Source organism: Mesocricetus auratus, unplaced genomic scaffold (genome assembly GCF_017639785.1).
Source record: "Mesocricetus auratus isolate SY011 unplaced genomic scaffold, BCM_Maur_2.0 Super-Scaffold_100004, whole genome shotgun sequence".
In the NCBI taxonomy this organism is placed as follows: Eukaryota; Metazoa; Chordata; class Mammalia; order Rodentia; family Cricetidae; genus Mesocricetus; species Mesocricetus auratus.
Genome location: NW_024429189.1, coordinates 85207833 through 85216844, shown reverse-complemented (window position 1 = coordinate 85216844; position 9012 = coordinate 85207833). Strand labels below are relative to the sequence as shown.

Sequence of the window (9012 nt, the reverse complement as noted above, 5' to 3'; positions counted from 1 at the left end):
CATCCTACCCAGTGAGCCATCTTGTTAACTGTAAGAGGTATAGCTGGGATGAAGTAGCTCAGTGGTCAAGCACTTACTTAGCATAAGCCCTGGGTTCTATTCCTTCCTAGAACTATACAAAGAACAGCAAATCTCCCCAAAACCAAAGAAATGAAGCTTTCTACTTACAGGGAATATTCAAGAGCAAGAAACACTGAAACACAAACATCCTTCCCATAGCTAAGAACACTAACAAACATCAGGGACACTTGCCGAGGAACTGGACTCCAAAACAAGATATTTTATTTCTGAAAACTTGCCTAGTCCAAAAACACGGTCAAGGACAGTTTTACATCTGGTGGATACTGGAGAAGTCAGTAGTAATTTATACTGAGAATTTACACAGGGGTCAGAACTGGACCACTCCATGGGTACTACTGTTTCCATCAGAGTCCTGTTGAGGACACTGTCACCAGCACTGCCATGTGGGGGAGCCCAATTTGGACCAACAGTCTTACATACTTTACATCCTCATTTTAAGGGAACAGATCTGAAAAACAACTCCACTTTAAAACATTTTTGATGTTTTTCTTTAGTTGTGAAATCCAGGATTGATCCTAGTGTTCAGTTTCTTTATCAAGTCACATGGCTGCTGGTGATGAAGCCCCAAGCAGCCTCAGAGACTTGTCTGATCTGGGGGAAGAATTCAGATTCCTGGGATAGTTACATCTGGAAAGGACTTGACTACCTCAAAGCCTAAAATGACCTTATCACTATCCAGTTTCATTGTAGCTTGACATTTCTTTAGGCTAGTGGTTCTCAAACTGTGGGTAACAACCGCTTGACAAACCTCTATCTCTAAAAAACATTTACATTCTGATCCATGACAGTAGCAAAATTACAGCTATGAAGTAGCAACAAAAAATAATTTTATGACTGGGGGTCACCACAACATGAGGAATTGTATTAAAAGTCACAGCATTAAGAAGATTGAGAACCACAACTTTAGATAAAGTAATACAATATTGGCAATTAAAGCTGAGCTTGTCAAAAAAGATACTTTTGTATTATTTCAAATACTGAACCAGGCTGGGTGTGGTGGTGCACACTTTTAATTCCAGAACTTGGGAGGCAGACCTCTGTGAATTCAAAGCCAGCCTGGTCTACAAAGTGATGCAGAACTTATTTCAATAGATGAATAAATTAATTAATTAATTAAATACTGAACCAGTTGTCCTTAACACTCACCATAGAGTAAGTCATCTTAGGCTTTCAAAGAGCAACCAGAGAGCTAGGGGACTGGCAGAGCTGTCACCCGTGGAGAGCAGCACTCTCTGGAAAGATTGTGGTAACTCCATTTAAAATGTGTCTTGGGCTGGGTATGGTAACGCGCCTGCAATGCAATGCTAGCACTGAGGTGGTGGAGACAGGAGGAGCCTGTTGGCCCCCCAGTCTAGATGAAGGTGTGGAGTCCAGATTTAGAGACTCTGTCTCAAAAATGAGATGGAAAATGATAGAAACACACACACACACACAGTGCCTATCTGTGACCTCCACGCATGTATACAAAGGTGCACATACCCAAACATATACACACATGTATATAACACATGTCAATTAATAGTAATTAATTAATCAAACAAAATCTGACCTGGCAGGGTGTGATAGCATTTAACTGTAAATCCCAACATTTGAGAGTCTGAGGAATCAAGATTACTGTAGATCTGAGACCAGTTAAACTATACAGTGAATTGAGGACAGTCTGTCATATATATATATATATATATATATATATATATATCAAAAAAAACAAGCAAATACACAGTCATTCAGGCATAAGCAAACCATTTTTCTTTCTTTCTTTTCTTTTTCTTTTTTTTGGTTTTTCTTTTGAGACAGGGTTTCTCTGTGTAGTTTTGGAGCCTGTCCTAGAACTCACTTTGTAGACCAGCCTGGGCTTGAACTCATATAGATCCTCCTGCCTCTGCCTCCCGAGTGCTGGGATTAAAGGCATGTGCCACCAATGTGCAAACCATTTTCAAATGGAGAAGATTAAAAGTATTCTCTCCACCTGGGGACCTCCACTAAAACACTTTCTAGTTAGTTTGCTGGGTGTGGTGGCACAGTCCTGTAATCTAGCCCTGGGAGGGCTAAGGCACAGAGATCTTGAAGTCAAGATTAACTTGAGAGACAAATGGAGACTGTCTCAAAAAAACAAAAGTCATGGAGCATTTTGAGTTGATAAAGAGCTGACTGCCATTGTTGTGGCTCTAGGTGAGGCGGCAGATACAGGAACTATCCAGAAAAGAGGGGGGGGGAGATTAAGAGACAGAAAGAACTGTGGGAAAAGAGAAGGAAGCAGTTCTTCCCTCTAGGGAGAGGGAAAGTTCAGGGTGGGAATAAAAAATATTTATCCTCAGTTCCAGAAGATTCTAGAAATATAAAGGGAGACTGCAAAGTCAAATCTAGTGCCTACTGGACACCATCCCGGAGACATCTACCTGTGTTGACAGCTGTCAGTGTTCATCCGACAGCAGGACATGACTCAGACATGTGGGCCACTGATCCTTGAAAGTAAATGAAAGTGGATGGTGACCACCTTAGAGTTCCTTCCCTTGTGTGTCTCTTGTCCACAGAAGGACTTCTCTTGAGCCCATAGATCCCTAAGTAGTTCTCAGCTAGGAAAGTCCCTTCAGCCACAGCCGACTCCACCCATGCTCAGATCCCATCCCTATGACAGACTACACAGTATTTATGCCCAGTAGCCTGAGCCCTTAAGAGTCAGGGCAGGGAGTAGGAGCCGGGGTGCAGGCTGGAAGTAGGAAGTGAAAATATGCCTCGGAGAGGAGTAGGGCTGCCCGGCTGCTTCCTGTGGATGATGCAACAGCTTCTGCCACAGGTGGTGTGGGGGTGACCCTGGGAGTGTCTGCAACTGACAGACTGGGATTTACCTCACTAGGCTGCCTCAGGCAAGCTTCGCCTATTCTAGGGACAGGAGGGTGGTGTGTTATGAGTGGAGGCCAGGCCTGCTTGCCTTCAAGGCAGTAGATAGAGCCAACAATTTAAACCATGGTCCCATTGTTCGATTGCTGATGGAGAAAGGACCTTAGCTTTCTTAAACAGAAAACAGCTCAGTCTTGGGTTGTCTTGACACCCAGGTTGTAACACCAGGTCCGACTGTCTGTAAGTGCTCCACCATGGTGAAGGCTAGTTTGCTCTACTGAAGGTCCTGGGCCGGACTGATGGGCTATTGTCAGCCTTTGGATTGAACCCCTGCTGTGGCAGACTTTATTCTGCTTAGCAAGGACTTAAGTGTGAGTGTTAGAAGGTCTGCCTTTGGTAGAACCCAGATCTGATGTTTGGCATGGGTTTCCTTCTAGTCTCCCTAGACAGGTGGGCTTGGGGAATGGGACATCAGACCTTTCTGGGCAAAGCCACTGGGGAGGGAGCTCAGCCTCCCTGAGAAGCATACGGTTCTATTGCTTGTCTTGTTCCAGAGCTGTTGCTTTGCCATAGCCTGCTCCTGTCCCTAGTGTCTCTTTGATCCTGTGTGTAGTATATAAAATGCCATAAGTTATATACATTCGGGATACCTGTACCTCTAGTACCTCTAGATCCTGGCGTGGAGCTTAACACGAAGCATCACTGCTTGTTTGATGAATTCTCATCTCTCCCTTATTGCTTGAGACCTCTTCCTACTTCAGCACGTGGGGGCAAAAAGGTTGGCTGGGAAGCAGCCGTTCTAACGTGCTTTCTCAACCTATACCCTCCTAAGTGCCAAGGTCAAAATCTAAAGGACACTGGACAGTCATTTTTCTGTTGCTGTGATAAAACACCATGACCAAAATCAATTTATGGAAGGAAGAGTTTATTTGACTTATGGTTCCAGAAGGATGAGAGCCCAAGCAAGGAAACACCGGGCAGCATGGCGGCAGGAACAGAAAGCTGACAGCGCACATATCCAACAGCAACCACGGAAGACAAAGCAAGTAACCTGGGAATGGCTCCAGGATTTTAATTCCAAAGGCTCTTGGGAAGCACTGTGAAAACCAAAATGATGTTTTGAGTTTTAATTGCTGTGCCTAAGAGATCCATAAAACAAAACAAAAAGGACAGACACTTCCTGAAATGCTGGGGGCTATTGCTTGTTTTCACTGCCCTGACCATGCTTGTTTGACCCAACTACACTGAATGTGATTGATCACATGGAGGTGGAAGGTACAGGCAGGAAATATGTCAGGATGTACGCTTACCCCATTGGACCTAATGAGAACAGAGTGACCTTATAAGGTTGCCTTTTTAAGCCCCTGTAAAATACAACTCATCTCCATTTTCTAGGAGCCCAGGAATGGACCTGGCCAGAGTCCATCATCCTGGCCAGTTTTAATTAGAGCTTGCTTCAGATCTGGCTCAAAACTAAAGTAGTGGTTCTTTTGTTTGTTTTTGAGACAAGGTTTCTCTGTATAGTTTTTGAGCCTGCCCTGAAACTTGCTGGGTTTGAACTCACAGAGATCTGCCTGCCTCTGCCTCCTGAGTGCTGGGATCAAAGGCGTGCACCACCACCACCCAGCTACATAGTAGTGGTTTTATCTCCCTTGGTGGGGTTAACAGTACTTCCTTAGAAAGGCGTCCCACCTAACCCTCACGGGACAGCGCCACCAACTGGGGACCGAGCATCCGAATGCCTGATGCTATGGGGACATTCTTGTTCAAACCAGCAGACATTGTCAGGAGGGGTTGGTCCCCACCCTTCCCAGTGTCAGGAGTCCTTGGTAGCAGTCCATCTCTTTGGTCTCCTCTGAAAAATCTTGTAACTCCTCTGTTAATCCCAAAGAAAAGTATGTAATGCATACTAACACACTTTTGTCCGAAAGAGGCTGCCCTCTTTTGGTGTTAGTGAAGCCACAGGAGTATACTTTGATTGGATCTCTCCAGCCCTTGGGAAGATAAGGCCAGTTCTTTCCCTTGGGTCTGGGCGACAGGTGGGAATGGAGTACAGAACACTGCCCTGGTACCTGGCTTGGGATTTTTCTTTTAGTAAACTGTCTGCAGGGACCAGGGACAACTGACATCATCTCTGTTGCCTTGAGGGGTTCCCTCTGCTGATGAGAACCTAAGGAGGGCCAGGTGTTCCAAGGCCAAACACAATTTAGACCAGACTTAGTGAAAACCCTCCAAGGCTGCTGTCTCCCAACTTTGTGACACTTGTTTCTGTTCCTTTTCAAATGTGAAGGTGCACTCCTGTGTTCACTCTGCAAATGTGTCCTGAGGAGTCTCTAAAACAAGACTGAACCTGTGCACAGGGCCTGAACTATGCATCTTTCAGGTTGTCCTGGATCTAGTGTGCTTTAGTTCTTGCTTTCAAACCCCCTAGATGCTGCTTCTTCAGCACCTGCTTCTAACATCTGAATCCCCCTGAGTCCATAATTGTGAGTAGTAAGCACGGTTTGCAGAAGCTAATCTGTTCCGGTATAGTCTTTGAACTCATGGCAATCCTCCTGCCGTAGCTCTCCAGCGCTTCGATGGGGTACTGCTTCCACACTTGTCTCGCATATCACTTTTTTCTGTCAGTTTCCCTCTCTCACACACACACTGCAACTCAGAAAAGAGGGTTGTATGTCTGTACAGGCAGAACGATGCATAGAGAGAGAATTTGTCCAGCAAAGGAGAGGACCCCCTAAACCTTGGAGGTCCCCAGTCTTCCTACATGCCCGATCCCCCTCCTGAAGGGAGCCAAGAGGAAAGCACCATGGACTTCCCGGGCCAGACCTCACCTTACATGAATCAGTTTCCCATCTATTCCTTTTCTGGAGTCACCAGAAACCTCATTAACCCCAGGACAGCTTGCCTGCTAACGCCTGTTAGTCAGCTTTAAAAAAGACCCTCCCAGCGATCCAGTTAGGGGAGCTTGAGAGCCCATTCCGTCACCCTTGCCAGGTGAAACAATGCTGAGGGCTCCTGCCTGCTCCCTGCAGAGGGCTGGCGTTTTTCTTTGCATCTTCCCACGTTGTCCAGAGGCTCCTCCTCCCTCTTGGCCTCCTGGCTAACACTTTTCTCTGGGAACCCTCTTTGCAGTGCCAGCTTCAGTCAACAGAGAACAAATTGGAGTGGGGAGGTGGGAAGGGAAGGGCAAAATTGTCCAAAATGAAGATTGCTCTGCCCTGATGCATATTTGCTCAAAGTTGGATGCCTCTACTCCTATGCTGCTGCTGCTGCTGTATCCCAGGAGACTCAACTCAGATCCCCAGCTGGCAGGTCCTGACGCTTGCTCTGTCCGAGTACTGCAGGAGGAGAAAGGGCCAAGAGGGGGAGGGGTCTGCTTTGACAATAGTGAGTGGAAGGAGTGAGGCTCCTGACCTCTCCGAACTCTTTATCCCAGACAACCCTTCTCTGGTCCCTCCTGCTGGGAGGCTGGGCCTCCTGCTCTTTGACCCTAAAGGTTGATCTTACCAGAGACCAAGTCACCAGAAGTAGCCTGAGGGAGAAGGCTGGGGAGAGGTCTGAGCTTCCTACCATCTTACAAGTTCCCAGGCTCACTGAGGCTGTCTTCTGGGTCTCCAGCACCGTTCTCCCACAAGGATGATGCTTGCCTTTTGTCTTTGAGCTCGGGTCTCCCTGGATAGCCCAGTTTACCTCAAACTCCTGACTTTTTGCTGTAGTCTCCCTGGTGCTGGGACTACAGGTGAGCATCACCATGATTTTCAACCCTTTGTAAAGCAGTAGATTCCTTTGTGCGCACCCACCAACACCGTTTAGACACGTGGGTGGTGTGTTCACAGCTCTGACACTCAGGACTCTGGAGAGCTCCGTGGGTCTGCAGATTTGGGGTGAAAATCATGTTTTTGTTTTCGTGGCTTCCCAGCCTTGTGACCCAATTCTGACATGCATGGCTGGGGTAAAGTAAGTGGCTTTAGTGAGAAAGGTAGAACATTACTCCTCAGGGTCTGCAGGGGACTCAATGCTGCTTTGTCCTTCAGTTCTAGTTAAGACCCTGCAGTGGCTTGAATAAGAACGGTCCCTGTAGGCTCATATATTTGAATACTTAGTCACCAGGGAGTGGAACTGTTCTAGAAGGGTCAGGAGGAAGTGTGTCACTGGAGGTGGGCTTTGAGGTTTCAAAAGCCCATGCCAGACCCAGTCTTGCTTTCTCGTCTATGTTTTATCACCATGATCACCATCCTCCCTGCCATGATGATAATGGACTGATTAACCCTCTGAAACTGCAGGCAAGCCCTCAATTAAATGCTTTCTCTTATAAGAGTTGCCATGGCCATAGTGTCTCTTCACAGCAATAGAATAGTGACTAAGACAGATCCCAAGAGAAGCACTTAGCTAGCCCGAGGCAAGGGCCCAGGGAGATGTTGGTGATGAAGATGAACGGAAGGGATCCAGTGCATGGCTAGCAATGGTGGGTTCCTCATGTTTTTCTGAGCCACTGGTCCTTCATCTCCCCATATGTGGCACTCTGTCCCAGGTCACTCTGGCCCCCTGACAATCTCTCTTGGTCTCCTTTTGTACTTCCTTTTTGCTACAGCATCTCTTGTTGAACATCTATCGATTCCTAGTAGGATTGGGCTCCTGGCCAACCTCGACCCTCTTCTCTGTCTTTCTCCTTATCTCTGTTGCCTGGGATTAGGACTTTCTTACAGGAGCAATCACAGACCACAGCCCTCTGCACACCTGTTTCATTCTTCACTTCTTTCAGATGAATTTTGAGGAAACAAAGGAAATAACAGTAAGGGCATAAGGAACCTGGCATGGTGGTGCACGCCTGTAATCCCAGCTTTTGGAAGACGGAGGCAGGAAGATCAGGAGGTCACCTTTGACTGTATACAGAGTGTAATGTCAGCCTGTTACACACAAGGCACTATCTCAAAAATCAAGCCTGCCTCCATCACAGCTGTGGCAGGAATTGGCTCCTTTCACTGACTTCTGCTCCCTCCTCCCTCGATGCTCCCCTCTCTTCCTCTCTGTTTTCCCCAAATTCATCTGTAAAACCTTTGCTGCCAGCCCTCTATAAAATACAGATTCCTCAGCCTGGTTTTCCAGGCGCACCTCTGCAGTCTGATTTGAACCTGCCTGGCCACACTTAAGCATCTAAATCAAGGTGAGGATGCCAGATTGCTTGGTGGAGGGCCCTTGCTTCCTCCGACAAGCTTTCCAGCTGAGTACTTTATTCTAACTTCCTGCCCTCTCTGGGCCTGGGTTGTTTTATTTGGATTTTACTTAATGAAAAATTCCTCATTTTTCTAAGCCCGACTCAAAGTTTCTGCATTCTGAATTTTTCTGCACCCATCAGCCATCCTTATTCCTAGACTGAACGCCATTCATGCTGCTTTCCATTATTCGCAGGTGGGGTAGAAGTTCACTGCGGTCAGGCACCAGAAGTCTGGCACTTAGTCCTATACCTGGCACACGGCAGGTGTTCTAGAAATGTGTAGTCATCCTTGGATCGACCATAGTACGTGAGCTGCGTTTTGCTTTCCCAGCGGCCCATGAAGTCTTCTGATGGGACCATCAACAGGGTGTGTCGGCTGCCTAAGCTGCCCTCTTGATCTCTCCTCTGCCAGAATCTTTTTTTTTTCCCGCACATGTTCTTGCCCAGTCCAGAAGAGAGGACGTGGGCTTCTTATTGCACTTGCCGGATCCAAATGTCATTTGGTTACAGAGGAGGGCACATGTGTTCACCTCCAGCTTTCCTCCGACCCGCCCAAGCAGGCGATAGGGAGCCCCCCTTCACTAGGGACCGACAACTAGTTTTTCCGTTGCAAGCCGCTGAAAGCTCCCAGCCTCCTTTTGAGCCGGCTTTCTGGAAACCCCGCAATAATTCAGTCCATTTCCAAATAGACAAAAGTCACTTCGGCGCCCCGTCCTCCCACCTAGTGGAGAACCCAGGGATTCTCTTGCGCTTTTGGGGCCTGTCTTAGGAACCGAATCCTCACCCGATACAGCGCTGCAATTACGCTTCTGGCGAAGGTCAGAAATGCGCTCGGCCCCTTACAGTGTTTCCAAGGGAAGGTTTGTACATTGGTG

At 47.2% G+C, this 9012-nt stretch overlaps 1 long non-coding RNA gene across 1 annotated transcript; it reads right to left on the bottom strand.

Annotated features, from left to right (window-relative positions):
* Nucleotides 1–3830: 3830 nt before the first annotated feature.
* Nucleotides 3831–8949, bottom strand: LOC121140238. Its single transcript, XR_005877030.1, has 2 exons — nt 8388–8949; nt 3831–4019 (listed from the first exon to the last, which is right to left on the bottom strand). It is a non-coding gene; the product is annotated as an uncharacterized LOC121140238 (long non-coding RNA).
* Nucleotides 8950–9012: the final 63 nt, after the last annotated feature.